At 47.6% G+C, this 6,000-nt stretch overlaps 1 long non-coding RNA gene across 1 annotated transcript in view; it reads right to left on the bottom strand.

Annotated features, from left to right (window-relative positions):
- Window positions 1–695: 695 nt before the first annotated feature.
- LOC146868464 (uncharacterized) overlaps window positions 696–6,000 on the bottom strand; it is an 89,952-nt gene continuing 84,647 nt past the window's right edge. The window contains exon 3 of the long non-coding RNA XR_014966236.1: window positions 696–1,654. This is a non-coding gene — a long non-coding RNA (uncharacterized LOC146868464). The remainder of the gene's footprint in view (window positions 1,655–6,000) is intronic.

Below are 6,000 nucleotides of genomic sequence, written 5' to 3'. Positions count from 1 at the left end.
CATCTACTATAACCAACAAATAAATGGCCAGTACCATGTATGCAAAAGGAGGATGAGCTATTCAACACGGGGACCGGGATGATTCTTTCATTTGACACATTTCGCTCCTGGAAATATCTAAAATACTCGGTAAAGTTGAAAGACACAAAATCCGATACTTCATCCCTTAACCAGGTGTCATTCTCATGTTCCGTATACACATTCATACAAGCGGTAGGATCCAGGGTACCGTCCGTACCCTCTGCATTTGGAGTGAATCCCTGATGTCTTTCTATATAGGCCAGAATCAGATCATAATCTTTTTCTGAAAATCGGTGCCCATCAACTGCATAATGTTCATACATCATCGACAATAATCTAAACCATGCTTCACAACTGCTTAAATATGACAACGGCATTGAAATGAACAGATCATGTTTGTGCATTACTGAGGGGAGGAGCCCTCATACCCAGCAGTTTGTGGTATTCGTTGAACTGTGGGTTTGATGCAACATTTCAATGAAAGCATTATTCACATAGGTCTGGCGGTGTCTTTCTTTATGCGGGGCAAAAGTCTGAAAATGGTGCTCCTCGGGGACAGGGGTGGTAGCTATCAGGGTATGCACAGGATAGCAGAATTCTAGATAAATTAACATTCCTAAGCATAACATTAATGAAACAACTATTATGACAATAAAAACAATCTTGGCACGCAAGCTCCAAGTAGAAAACATTGGCAAATGTGGATGCAAAGGGCGGTGTACTATGGGACGCTCCTCTTCAGGGACAAAACGAGCAAAAGGGTACATTCTCACTAAAAGTCCAAACATAAGCTCGGGGAAACAGAAAATCTATAAGCAGTCCAACCTGCCGGAGGGTGCTTCTTTCCTGTGTCTGTTATAGAGCCTCACAGGCAGACTCCTATTGTTCCATGTAATCACAAAAAGGAAAATGAACACAAAAACTTCTCGCGTCGGTGTTGTACTTGGCGCAACTCTTGTAGAAAGGAAAACTCCACCTGGGCCCCCACCAATCAACCAATGTCTCTATCTTCTTTCTGAACAGAGCAATATCAAAAAGTTCCAGGCTCTCAACGGGTTCAGTCCAGTGTTTTTACTTATTCCCAGAGGCTACTCAGATCTCTCACTTTCATTCTCTAGCCTGAGCCTGGGATCTTTGCTTTCGGCCGGGGCCGCAGGTTATAGCGAACATGACCCGGTGTTTCAGGATTAATGAAAAGAACAGGCACAGTGGGGTCAGGTAAAGGATTGAGTGTGTGACTTTCCCTGTCACCTGTTGCAACCCCAGATCCCTGATTACCTTTTACAGATGTCGCCGAACTCACGACACCCTCCGCTCGCCCATCCGTTTCTCCTTGGGCTTCCGGGGAAGGTGACTCTTCGGTCGATTTATCGCTTTCGTGTCTCAACACCTCTCTTTGGTCCCGTTGGTCATCCGGCAAGGGAAGCGGGACCTTTTTTAGATGAGACACATGGATCCAATGCCGCTTCCCTTCAACCTTCACAGCCGTCCTCGTGGCCAGAAGCACCTGGAAAGGCTTGGTCCAGCGTGGGTCTAGACTCGATTTCCGTTGGTAGTTCCGAACCAGGACCCACTGTCCAGGCTCCACGCCGTGTCCGGGACCCTCCGGAAGAGGCTGCAGCACTGCTGCTATCTGTTAGTGAATGGAACGAAGATCTTTAGTTAGTGCATAAAGGTAGTCTGCCAACATAGGGTACTCGATGTCTCTAAGGGATTTTGGTCGCGGCACACCCCATACATTAGCGGGCCTACCAAATATCACTTCATATGGCGATATTCCACTGCGGGAGTGAGGAGTGGTCCTTACAGATAGTAAAGCCAGAGGTAAGAGATCGGGCCATTTTAGACCTGTGGTGTCCTGCAGCTTAGCCAATTTCAATTTCAGGATCCCATTATATTTTTCCACCAATCCTGCTGATTGGGGATGGCGAGCCGCATGAAACTTCTGCTGTATTGCCAGACCCTTGCAAACATGTTCAAAAAGGTCAGCATTGAAATGTTTCCCATTGTCACTCCAAATCACCCGGGGTACCCCATAGCGAGGAAAGAACTCTTTTACTAGGGCCTTCACGGTGGCTAGGGCAGTATTTTCCTTGGTAGGGTATGCCTCCACCCACTTGCTAAACGTACAAACCACCACCAAAACGTATTTAAGATTCTTAACCCGTTCAAACTGAATGAAGTCCATTTGTAGCACCTCAAAAGGTAGGGTGGGTGGCGCAAAGCTACCAGTCAAAACAGGGATGCTACCCCCTGGGTTATGCTGTAGACAAATAATGCAATTCTGAACTAGTTGCTTCGCAGTCCTGTGGATGTTGGTATTATACCACACAGGATCCAGTATTGAGCAAATACCTTGAATCCCCACATGTGCAGGACCGTGTGCCATGGACACGACTGCATTCACAAATGCATTCGGCAGCAGCCACCTAAATCTTTCTGATAGATCAATCCAGCATCCATTGTCATCCAGCTTTCCTATCTGCTGTTGCCAGTATTTTAGTTCTTCAGGGGTTGCTTCTAATTGCAATTCTCTTACGCTGTCTATAGTGTTACTGAATGCCTCTGCTTCTATCATCCCTTTATGTGAACTCGTTACGAACATGGAAGTGGTAGTCTCTTTAGCGATTCTGTCCGCAAAGGCATTACCCTTACCTACATCATCAACTATTGCTTTATGAGCACTGCATTTAACAACAGCTATGGCTTGGGGCAGGGTCAGGGCGGCTAACAACCTCAACACCAACTGACCATTCTGTATCTTCTGACCATGGGATGTAAGGAAACCTCTCTCCGCCCACAATCTTCCAAAGCTATGTGCTACGCCGAAAACATACTGGCTATCGGTGTAGACATTTATCCTCAACCCTTCACCCAATTCACAAGCCCTCAGTAGTGCGACTAACTCAGCAGCCTGGGCCGATCGATAAGGTACCTTGGCCGTCTCAACTATTGTTTGCAACGTGGTGATCGCATAAGCAGCGGTCGTAGTGCCATTGGGTAACCGAAAACATGAGCCATCGACATACAATTCCCCTTGAGGGTCAGATAAGGGAATATCTGTCAAATCTATCCGCCCCTTCGTTTCTTCTTCTGTCCAAAATATGCAATCATGTATATCTTGACTGTGATCCTCCGGAGGGAGGGGTAGTAAAGTAGCAGGGTTCAAGGTGACACATCGTTTGATAGTGATGTGTTGTGCAAACAGGGTCAATTCGTACCCCGTAAGACGCGCACTAGTTAAGTGCTGAGTCTGTGTCCTGTTCAACAATACGTCCACAGCGTGGGGCACCATCACTGTCAGGTCCGTATTCAGGACGAGCCCTTCCGATTGTCAGATCGCCACTGCAACCGCAGCCGTGGCTCTCAGGAAACTGGGAAGTGCCCTGGCGACATTATCCAATACCGCCGAAAAGTATGCACAAGGTCTTTGCTTACCACCAAATCCTTGTGTTAACACTGAAAGCGAGCAACCGTCCACCTCATGCACGTAGAGTACAAAAGGCTTCCGGTAATCAGGGGTGCCAAGCACAGGGGCAGAGCAAAGAGCAGATTTCAGAGAAACAAAAGCATTCTGACATTCAGCTGTCCAAGGTAAAGGTTCATGCACATCTTTAGTCGTTAGATGCAGGAAAGGTTTAGTCAGTAAGGAATAGTTAGGGATCCATTGGCGACAGTAAGAAGTTATGCCAAGCAAAGCGCGGACATCACGTTGCATGCAAGGAACAGGCATGTTAGATATGGTTAGAATACGATAAGGGGTTAGCCGTCGTCCCTCCTTCGACAGGAGATGACCGAGATAGGTCACCTCCGGTCGACAATATTGAAACTTTGACAACGAAACTTTATTACCATGGTCTGCCAAGTGCTGTAACAACGCAGTCGTCGCCATTCGGCAACCATGCTCAGTATCAGAGGCCACGAGAAGATCGTCCCCATACTGCACTAAAACGTTACCGGGTGGCAAGGTTAATGTGTCCAACAAAGTTTTAAGCGCTTGGCTGTAAATACTAGGACTCTCTGTATAGCCCTGTGGGGCGCGACAAAATCTGAAGCTGCGACCTCCTAAGGAGAAGCCGAAAAGATAACGGCTATCTTGATGTATGGGAATACTGAAAAAGGCGTTTTTCAAATCAATGACAGAGAAAAATCTAGTCGTCGGGGGAATCATTGTCAAGATAGTAGTGATGTCTGGCACTACGGGATATTGGGGTACGACAATCTTATTGATTTCACGCAGGTCAATCACGAAACGATAAGTATCAGCATAATCAGGACTCTGATCTATCGGGCCTGTTTAAGAATAGGAAGAATAGGGCTGTTGCACGTGTTAGAAGCCGTCTCTTCCACCACCCCCATGCGGATCAAATCGTGAACAATGGACAGTAATGCCCGCTCCCCTGCGGGGGCAATCTTATACTGCGGAACTCTGGGTAATCGAGCATTTTGTTTCAGAGTGATCGAAATGGGTGGTATGCTCAACAACCCTACATCAGTATCTCCAGTAGCCCAGAGACTCTGTGGCATCTTTGCAAGCTCAGGGGGCAGAGGGTCCGTTTTAGAGAAACATTGTGCGGAGGGAGGTAAGGGTTTCCTAATAGTCAAATAAACACCGTCTGGAGAGCAATAGATGCGGGCATACAGCCTCTTCAGTATATCCATTCCCAAAAGATTCTCACCACATTGTGAAGTCAGAAGGAAAGGTGAGTCAATTGAAATCGGCCCCAAGTTAAGAGAAAGAGGTTGGGAGATGGGGCTTACCACTGGAGTTCCGGAGAAACCTACAGACACGTTATTCTGGCCAGACAGAGCAGCCCCAGGGACAAGGGCATGTGAAACGGAACTATTCATAGCCCCCGTGTCAACTAGAAACTTACCCGATGCATCCATTAGACGAGCATGTACGTAAGGTCCATTTTGATCGATCGGAATTGACACGTGTCCCCCACTCTGTCCTCGGCTCTCCTATGCCTCAGAATAGCCTGCCGAGTCGTTACTGACACATCCTTCATTATAATACTGCTTTCCTTGACCATGGTCGAAACAATTCTGGCTATTCTCACCTTGCCCAACTCCCTCCTGTCTCGTATATCCACCTCGACGACCACTGCCACGGCCTCTCCCTTGACCCCTCGGAACGCCGGTTTGCGCCTGCAACAACGGACACTGAGCTCGCCAGTGCCCTTCCTGCTTACAAAATGCACACTGATTGATTCCTAAATCCGTTCGTCCTACACCCTGTCCAAGCCCCGCCCCTCGCGGGGCAAAGTTCTGTGTTCCCCGACCCCTACCACGTCCCCTCTCAACTTGCTGTAACAAGACCCTAGTTTTCAAGTCCTTCGATCTCTTTTCCGTCTTTTCCTTACTCTCGTTCTCCCGATGCTCATAGTATTGAGCCATACTTAGAATAGTCGAGGTGGTTGATGTAGTCCAGGTACTCTCCGCAGCCTGAAGTCGGGCTGATATCTCGGGCAACAGGTTAGTTACAAACCTATTAACAAACAGACGTATGCCACCCTCCTTAGACAGATCTTGCCCGCAAAATCAATAAAAACTCCTTCGAACCTCGTGAAGAAGTCGGACACGTTCTCGTCCTTCTTCTGCTTGCACGCAGTCAATTTGTCCCAATCCACCTTCCTAGGAGGGATTAGGGAATGCATATAGGTTATTATTTTCTCCGGCAAAGTCAATATCTCAGTTCTAGGTTTATCTCCTGGATTACGATCCCTATCCCAGTCTCTCAATTGTTCCCATGTTCCCCCAAACTCAGCCACATGATCCTGGTCATGCACCTGCCGCCATATGTCCACCGGCACCAATAGAGCAAAAAAAAGCTCGATGTCAGCCAGTGTCATCACCGCCGAGGAGGCGGCTTCTGTAAGTTCCTTATAGTATGCGGTAGGATTCTTTCTGGGGTCAGGCAACTGGGTTTTCAATGAAAGTACCTCACTACGTTTCCAGGGGGTATATACCCATTGT

Source organism: Triturus cristatus, chromosome 1_2, assembly GCF_964204655.1.
Source record: "Triturus cristatus chromosome 1_2, aTriCri1.1, whole genome shotgun sequence".
NCBI lineage: Eukaryota > Metazoa > Chordata > Amphibia > Caudata > Salamandridae > Triturus > Triturus cristatus.
This window is presented reverse-complemented; position numbering and strand designations above follow the sequence as displayed.